This window comes from Oncorhynchus keta, chromosome 4 (assembly GCF_023373465.1).
Source record: "Oncorhynchus keta strain PuntledgeMale-10-30-2019 chromosome 4, Oket_V2, whole genome shotgun sequence".
Lineage (NCBI taxonomy): Eukaryota > Metazoa > Chordata > Actinopteri > Salmoniformes > Salmonidae > Oncorhynchus > Oncorhynchus keta.
In genome coordinates this window covers 21,432,954-21,442,613 of record NC_068424.1, presented here as the reverse complement: position 1 = coordinate 21,442,613, position 9,660 = coordinate 21,432,954, and positions in this window count along the sequence as shown.

The following is a 9,660-nucleotide window of genomic DNA, read 5'->3' as shown; positions in this document are numbered from 1 at the left end:
TAAGATAAAATGTATACGGAGAGTTGAGATTGTTGCTGTAATCCCCTCTTTTGGATTGAAGAATATGTTTAAAAGTTTTATGTATATGAAATGCCCTGGAAAAATCCAACATCCATTGTATTGCCGTAATGACATGAGGACTTTTTGAACGATCAGTGTAACATAGTTCTTTAATTTGCAGTGGATCATTGTTCCTTTTTACTGTGGTAATTTTAGAACTCATTATCCAAGTAGATTTGCCTAGTTGTTGGGGTGTGGCTGTTTCTACTCTGCACTTGGTGCCAGAATAAACCAGTATGAATGTAGTATTTGCCCAGTGTGAAACAACTACACCCTGACTGTTAGAGAAAAAATACTAGAATGGATTATTTCAATTGTATCTTTTTGTATATGAAAGTAACCAATAAAATACTGTTAAAGCATTTGATTGCAGCATGTTCCTACTTTATTGTGTATGTGTGTCCATTTAGAATGACCGTTCATCAGAATTATGTTTAAGTTTTCTAATGTGCTAGGATGTTAATCATCACACCATAATAGAAAGAGATTCTATCCATCACAAGTTTTTGTGATAATGTTGCGTGTGTTCTGTGTAGCCACAGTGGCCTTGAAGGGAGCTGACGATGTTTATTCTCTGGAATTCGAAAATGCTCTACATGCAGTGAACTACCATGCAGGAGTGGGCTAAATGCCTCAACTATTGATAATTACACAAGATTACTGCACATTCTAGCATATATGCAAATTAAATATGAACTCTCCAAGGCTGTTCTATGGAATGTCCTAAAGGAACTTATATTAAAGCACAGCAGCAATTTAGTGATTTCAATGACTATTCTCAATTTGTTCTTGCTTGAGGTAGTGTAGCCTGTTCAAGTGCTTTGTGCTAACCGTGTCCCCTGGCTCAGTTGCTACCACATAAATATAACATGTTATTAAGTCAAACACTTTATTTTTTTTTATGAAATAAAAAATCCCCAAAATCTTCCATACACACAAAAAGATTATTTCTCTAAAATGTGGTGCACACATTTGTTTACATCCCTGTTAGTGAGCATTTTTCCTTTGCCAAGATAATCCATCCACCTGACAGGTGTGGCATACCAAGAAGCTGATTAAACATGATGATTACACTGGTGTTCCTTGTGCTGGGGACAAAAGGCCACTTTAAAATGTGAGGTTTTGTCACACAAAACAATGCAACAGATGTCTCAAGTTTTGAGGGAGCCTGCAATTGGCATGCTGACTGCAGGAATGTCCACAAGCTGTTACCGGTAAATGTAATGTTCATTTATCTACCATAAGCCGCCTCCGTTGTTTTAGAGAATTTGGCGGTGCGGCCTGACGACTGCAGACCGCGTGGAACCACTCCGGCTTCTTCACCTGCGGGATCATCTGGGGTGGGTATTTCTGTCTAATAACGGCTTTTGAAGTGAAAATTTCATTCTGATTGGCTGGGCCTGGCTCCCCAGTGGGTGGGCCTGGATGCCAAGTGGGTGGGTCTGTACCCCTGCCCACTCATGTGAAATCCATAGATTAGGGCCAAATGAATTGATTTCTATTGACTGATTTCCTTATATAAACTGTAACTCAGTAAAATCTTCGAAATTGTTACATGTGTTTTTGTTCTATATATAAACTAATATGTAATTCATAGGCCTATAGTGTATTGCATTGGGACCAATGGAGTGGGTGGAGTAGAAAGTGTTGTTGGGCATATAGACCTGTTGAGGTCTATTTCAACAAAACAAGCACTCGTTACAGAACATTTTAGAACGTTTGCAGCGCGCTGGTTTTCAAAGCATTAATTACTCTGTTATTTCGAGATGAGCTAAAGCTGCAACAAGAGGGGAGAAATGGTCAACAATGCTGACCATATCAACATTTTTTATTTGGACATTTCTGAATTGATATTTGGCTGTAAAGGTAAATTTGAGAGACAAGAAGCAGCTAGCCACAATGACGTTCATTTTGAGAAGTTAGCTAACTAGTAAAATACCTAGGGTATAACTGGCTAGCTACTGGCTAGTTCAATTTCTCTCACGATTATAACGCCAACATTTTAAGAAAAAGGGCATATTATTGACCTAAAAGGTTAGCCGTTGCTAGCGTATCCAGGGTCAGTGATACATAGATAAACCACGTACTGTCTATCTATGGGAACAACTGCAACTGGATTGGAAATTATGCAGACAATTACATTGATGGAAGCCACAATCTATCTGCAATATTGTAATGACCTGACTAGATCATAAATGAACAATTGTCCAGACAGAGGCTTGAGTTTGCGAATTGACGGTTTATTAAACCAACTTTACACAGGCTACTGTTTGGGCCGTAGCACACGCCAAATAGATGACAGATAACCCACAAGCCAATCGTGACCTTCTCTTGTGAAGCCCAGACGTAAGAGAGAGAGAACAAAGGCTGAACCTGGTCTTAACTTCCAATGCTCCACCCCCCTGCCCAACCCCCCTCCACGCCACTCCGCCAGCCACCAGGATGCCCGGCATCAGAACATTCCAGGCATTCCCGTGATTGGCAGATAGCAGGTTGATTGACATGTCGGACCCCGCGAACACCGGGTACTGGTCAGTACAACACAACCACCTCCTAGCCTAACACATAACACACAGCTGTCTGTGCGGGTCGCTACACAGCCCCCCCACCACAAAGTCCCTCGTCCCCGAGGGAACAAACAAAGTCTCTGAAGCGACCCGGAGGTCTCCTTTGCCTGCGTGGCCGTGATGGTCGCAGAGTGCCCCTCTGGGAACCAGGGGATGAAGGCAGGGATATGGGGGACAAGGAAGCGGGAACGGGTAATACAGTCCGTGGCTCTGGGGAACCACGCGGTGACACAGGGGGGGAGACAGGGGGAGTGGACTGTCTGGAGCCTTGTCTGCGGCACCTGAGGGTGGGTGCCTGGAGAATGTCATTGCCAGAGAGGGGAATTGTGGGGGTTCCTGGGGTTTGGGGAGAAGAGGCCCCTCTGTATGGGGCTAACCTGTCCCGGTGCAGTGCCACCTTTCTCCCCCTGGGAGGAAGCTGCACCCGGTACACAACCTCCCCTACCCTCTCCAGGACACTGCAGGGTCCCACCCAGTGACTGTCCAACTTGGGGCATCTGCCTTTTTTTCCTTAGGGGCTGTAGACCCAGACCAGCTCCCCAGCCACAAAGTGCCTTCCCCGGGTGTGCACGTCATAGTTCCTTTTCTGCCTCACACCTGCCTTCACCAGCTGCTCTCTGGCGAAGGTGTGGGCTGTCTCCAGGCGGTCCTGGAGTCTCCGGGCATACTCCGGCCCCGGAGGAACATGAGGGCTATCCAGGGGCCGACCAAACGCCATCTCCGCAGGGGTGAGGATCTCTCTCCCCAGCATGAGGAGGGCAGGCGTGCAGGAAGTGGAGTCTTGGACAACGGAGCGGCATGCCATGAGGACCATAGGCAGGTGCTTGTCCCAGTCACGCTGGTGTTTGGAAGAGACGATGGCCAGCTGCTGTCCAAGCGTTTTGTTGAAGCGCTCCACAAGGCCATCACTTTGAGGATGGAGAGGAGTAGTGCGGGTCTTGTGCATACCCAGCCTCTCACACATGGTGGCGAACACACGGGACTCAAAGTTTCTGCCTTGGTCGCTGTGGATGGACTCTGCAGCTCCAAACCTGCTGAACATCCCCGCTGTCAGGGCGTCGACGATGGTCTCTGCCTCCTGGTCAGGCAGAGCATAGGCCTCGGGCCATTTTGTGAAATAGTCCATGGCCGTGAGCACCCATCGGTTTCCACTGTCTGTGGTGGGGAACGGCCCAACTACATCCACTCCCACCCTCTCCATGGGAGCCCCCACTGGGAACTGTTGGATCTGAGCATGAGAGCGGCCTGGGGGGCCCTTTCTCGCTGTGCAGTTGTCACAGCGGCGACAAAAGTCCTCCACATCCCTCTTGTGCTGCCCCCAGTAGAAGCCCTGACGGAGACGGCGCAGTGTTTTTGTGACCCCAAAGTGTCCAGTCCCCACCCCCCCCATGAGTACTCTGGAGCACAGCCTCCCGGAATGCTTTTGGGACCACCACCTGCCACCTCTCCTCTCCCGTAGCTGACTCCTTCCATGCCCGCTGTAGCACGCCATCAGCCAGCCGCAATCTCTCAAACTTCGACCACAACCCTTTGGTCGCGAGTGAGAGCGCTGTCACCTCTTCCCATGGTGGCCTCACCTGCGCCTCTACCCACTGTAGCACTGGCTGTAGGTCTGTGTCCCGTCCCTGCTGCTGCCGCCATTCAGCCACGTCGACAGTCTGCAGCTCACAGCAGACAGGCCCGCTCGCCCGACACACTGTGGCACAGACACCCTCCTCTGCCCGCAGCTCTCTCTCCCGTCCCTCTCCCGTTCACAGTGGCGGCAGCCGTCTGCAGTACAGGGCCGACGGGACATGGCGTCGGCGTTGGAGTGGCGTGCCCCTGCCCTGTGCACCACCGTGAAGTCATACGGCTGAAGCTCCTCCAACCAGCGTGCCACCTGCCCCTCTGGCTCTCTGAAAGACATGAGCCACTGGAGAGCAGAGTGGTCAGTCCTTACAGTAAAGGGCAGACCACCCAGGTAGTACTTGAAGTGTTTGACGGAAGCCACAACAGCCAAGAGCTCCCGCCGGGTGACACAGTAGCGGCGCTCATGTTTGTCAAATGTTTTGCTGAAGTACGCCACCACTCTCTCCCCTCTGGCCCCACCTGGGCCAGCACCCCACCCATGCCCACATTGCTCGCGTCTGTGTCCAGGATAAAGGGCAAGGTGAGGTCAGGGGGCGAGCACGGGGGCTCGATCAGTGCACGTTTGAGGGTGTTGAACGCCTCCTCACACTCCACTGTCCAAGTGAAAGCCTTGTCCTTCGGCAGCAGGCGGTTCAGTGGAGCAGCAACGCTTGAGAAGCCCCGTACAAACCTCGTGTAGTACGAGGCCAGGCCCAGGAAGCTCTTCAGCTGACGCTGGTCGGTGGGGGTGGGCCAGTCTCTGACAGCCCCTACCTTGTCCTCCATGGTGCTGATCCCCTCCTTCCCCACTCGGTGGCCCAAGAAGGACACCTCTCTCCTCATGAAGTGGCACTTCTCGGGGTGGAGCTTCAGACCTGCGGCAGCCACCCTCTCCAGCACATGCCGTAGCGCCCCCAGGGCTGATTGGAAGGAGCTGCCATGGGCCAGGATGTCATCGAGGTATACCAGACACTGCTGTCGGGGGATGCCATCCAGCACCCTGTCCATCAAACGCTCAAAAGTAGCTGGAGCGTTGCACAGGCCAAAGCACAGGACCTTGAACTGCCAGTGTCCTCTGTTAGTGGAGAACGCAGTTTTGGCTCTGGCCTCTGGGGAGAGGGGCACCTGCCAGTAGCCACTGCGGAGGTCTAGTGAGGAGAACCAGGAGGACCCCCTAACCAGGTCCAGCGACTCATCGATACGTGGTATGGGGTATGAGTCCTTCCTGGTTACCTCATTCAGCCGCCTGTAGTCCGCACAGAACCTCAGCTTGCCCCCCTTCTTCAGAACCATGACGACTGGCACTGCCCAGGGGCTGTCTGAGGGCTCAATGAAGTCTGCCCGCTGCATCTCCAACACAGCCTTGTCTACCGCCTCCTGGCGTGCCAGCGGGATACGGCGGGGACGCATCTTGATGGATCGAGCATCACCTGTGTCGATCTCATGCTGCACCAGATGAGTCTGACCCACCTCTTCCTCACTCAACGCAAAGCTGTCTCTGAATTCAAACAGCAACTGCCACAACCTTTCCTGCTGCTCGGGGTCAAGACCAACACAGTTCCTCCCCCATATCTCCCTCACTGCAGACAGTGTCCTCTCCTCTCCCATCTGAGGTAGCTGGGCTGGGGGGGTGCGGCCCGGGCTCACAGAGGGCTGTGTCATGGAGGTAGCTGTGGGAATGTAACACACCGCCGTAGGTGACAGGGGGACTGGGGAAAAGTCACACACAGCTGTGGGGGAGAGGGCGCAGCCATGAGTCTCTGCTGCTTTAACTGTTGGAGTAAAGGGTTTGTTGGGTTGAGTGAATGTGACATTAGGGGGGGCCATGGTGACTTCCGTCCCACCCTGGAAGCTCAGTGTGCCCCTATTTAGGTCTAACTGGCAGCCTGTGCTCCTAAGAAAGTCCAACCCCAGGATACAAGGGTCCTGCACAGCCGCCACCCACACAGGATGACGCACAGTCCTGCCCCCTACTGTCAGAGTCATTATTCCCTTCCCTTTCATGGGTGCCAGCTCACCTGTGACTGTGCGGAGCTGCACAGTTGTAGGCTCACACTGAGTCCAACCTGGCACAATATCTGGCCTCACCAGGGTTACTGTGGACCCAGTGTCCACCAGGGCGGAGCAGGGCACCCCTCCACAGTGACAGGGACATGACAAAAGTCCCCAACACAGGTCCGGCCCACCACAACAACAGGCTCCATCCGCTTGCCCTCGTCTGCTTCTGGGGGAAGTGGAGCCTTGCTTCCCCGTCTGTGCCGGTGGGCTCCTCCTGAAGATGATGGTGGTTGGGATAGAAAGCCAGGGGTCCGCACTACCCGGTCTATGCGGACCCCGAGCCGTTTCCCTGAGCTCTGGGGGACATGGGGCAATCTCGGCGCAGATGGCCTGGCTGGCCACAACCCCAGCAGACCCTGGGACCAGGGCGTGTGTTTCGTTCCGCCTGTAGCGACACAGCACGAATGAGTTTTGTCATTTCGGCCACCCAAGCAGGCTTTTCCGGCTCCGGGCTGCTCTGCCCCCCCAGCTCGCACAGAGGGTGTGTCTCCCTGCACCCCCACCAAAGCCCCAGCTGAAGCCCCAGCCCACACCAGCTCCCTCTCCAAAGCCATCTCCAAGGCTGTCTGCAATGACTCAGGATGAGCCAGCTGGGTCTGTATGCGCAGCTCCGTAGGAGAAGAGCGCCTGTATGAACTGGTCCCGTGCTAGCTCGCTCTGCACGGAGGGGGGCATGTGAGCATATGCCCGCCGAGAGAGGCTCTCAATGTCATTAGCTAGCACCCGTAGAGGCTCTCCAGGCTGCCTGCGTCTATTACTCAGTTCGGAGCGCTGTAGCCCGGGCTGTACACACTGTCCATAGCGCCTCCTCAGTGCTCCCACTAAAGCACCATAATCATGCCTGTCCTCGGGGCTAATCAATATCAAACAGGCCAGAGCTTCATCCGTGAGGCATAAAGCCAACTGCAGTGCCCTTTCTTCATCCGACCACCCCCTAAAATGAGCTAACAGTTCAAACTGAGCATGAAAAGCTTCCCAATCCGCCTTACCGGAATACTTCGGGGTCTTAACAGATACGGACGCAGCCGGGAACTGGGCGCCGCCATGTTTGTTTACATCCTGAGCCCCAGATTCCTCGTCACGCCGCGTCGACGTCACCACTTCGGTCCGCCCACCAGAATCCGCGCGAAATACCGTCGACGAAGCACTCATGCCCGCTTCAGCCGCCATCGCTCTAACGTCCTCCCTCAAGCGGCCTCTGCGCTCCGACGCCCTGGCGATCTCCTCAGACAGAACCCCCGACGTCCATTCACACGCACCTCCTTGGCCATAATCGTCCCCTACCTCCACCTTCACTTTCGGATTCCCTCGAAGCATTTTCAATCCCCGTTCTCACCTACGGTAGCTAGCCACATAAGTCAGCTAGCTAGCTGGCTAACTTGTATCAACGTTTTTACTTCTGACACCAATGTAATGACCTGACTAGATCATAAATGAACAATTGTCCAGACAGAGGCTTGAGTTTGCGAATTGACGGTTTATTAAACCAACTTTACACAGGCTACTGTTTGGGCCGTAGCACACGCCAAATAGATGACAGATAACCCACAAGCCAATCGTGACCTTCTCTTGTGAAGCCCAGACGTAAGAGAGAGAGAACAAAGGCTGAACCTGGTCTTAACTTCCAATGCTCCACCCCCCTGCCCAACCCCCCTCCACGCCACTCCGCCAACCACCAGGATGCCCGGCATCAGAACATTCCAGGCATTCCCGTGATTGGCAGATAGCAGGTTGATTGACATGTCGGACCCCGCGAACACCGGGTACTGGTCAGTACAACACAACCACCTCCTAGCCTAATACATAACACACAGCTGTCTGTGCGGGTCGCTACAATATTAAAGCTGATCCAACCCCCTGAAAAACACATCTGCAATCATGTTCCTAGCAACATTGCTAAAATGAATGAAATAAAATGTTCCCTGTAATGGGGATCTCATGTAGTTTAATTGTCATCTCCTTATTTTCCCACTGTACCTGAATTACAAGGGATGGATTCCCACTAAACAATTTTATTTGTCAGCACTTAAAAGGCCAAATCTGGTATATGGTTTGCCTCATATTCATTGTCGACTGGTATCATTTTAAATTGAGCATATAGCTCAACATGTAAACAATGTGTGAGGTTCGCTATTCTCTGCTTCAGATGACAGATATCCATGAAGTCAATTATGCTATCATACTCTATCTAGGTTTATGGCTGCATTGGCAACGCATGCCATGTGAAAAGCTGAAAAATGTATTCACATAACGGATATACTGAGAGAGAGTGACAATCAAATAAAACAGATTGGAGATCTTCAAAGAATCAACACTTCATGATTCTTCTCATGACTTAAACATGTACAAATAAGATCATATGTAAAAATTAGACATCTTAGTCTAAACAACAATAGGTACTTGAGTAGTAACAAGTAGGCTATTATTACTAAAGCATAATTTAAGATGAACAAAAAAAAACTCCATACCAGCGGTGGCTAACCTTGCTCCACTGTTCCCTGATCTACTGGGTTAGTGGATTTATATTCCAGCCTAGAAATAGCCCGCTTGATTATCAGGTGTATTATTGCTGGGCTGAAAGAAAACCCTGCATATCCAGCAGACCTCCAGCAGGGTTGGCCTGCTCCAATTGCAATGTTTATACATTTTGTGTGATGTTTAACTGTATTTATGTATACAATATTTGCTAACATAGGTAGGCCTACACGTGGCATATAGGATATACCCTTAATCTCTTAGGACATTCATTGGGACCTCTCTCTTCATCGCAATCAGGCTTTACATATCTGAGGATATAGACTTTACATAGACTGGAACTGGAAAATATTGTCATGTCCTCCAACGTAATTACCTCACCCTATCCAGTAGTCCACTGTACACTCCCTTTACTGACAGCTGGAGCTGCTATTTCACCCTGTCCCATGGCTGTTATCTACAAATGCATTTGGAGTCTGTATTTTTAATTTACAAGGATTACATCAAGATAGCTAGCTAATAAGAAGTTAGTTAGCTGATGACACTTAATTCGCTTAGCAAATTGTACAGCTCAGTTGAGTTAGCCTATAACGTGGCCTACTGTAGCAGCTAGCTAATAATAGTTTTTTTTTACTTAAAAAAAAATGTATTCTCCCACTGCCTGTTTTTTGTGTCCTTACAAAAACAAAAATGTTCAACTGTCACAATATTTTTGGTGGTAGCAAAGCGCAGCCATGTTGACAAATGGAATGGGGGGGCAGGTGTGTTTTGTCACCAGAGCGGTTTAGAACGTGCGCGTGCTGCTCTCTCCTCTCGCTCACGTGATTCAGCCAACAGCTCTTACTGCTCTCTCAACACACACACACCGCTCCAGCCCTCCCCACCACTCACG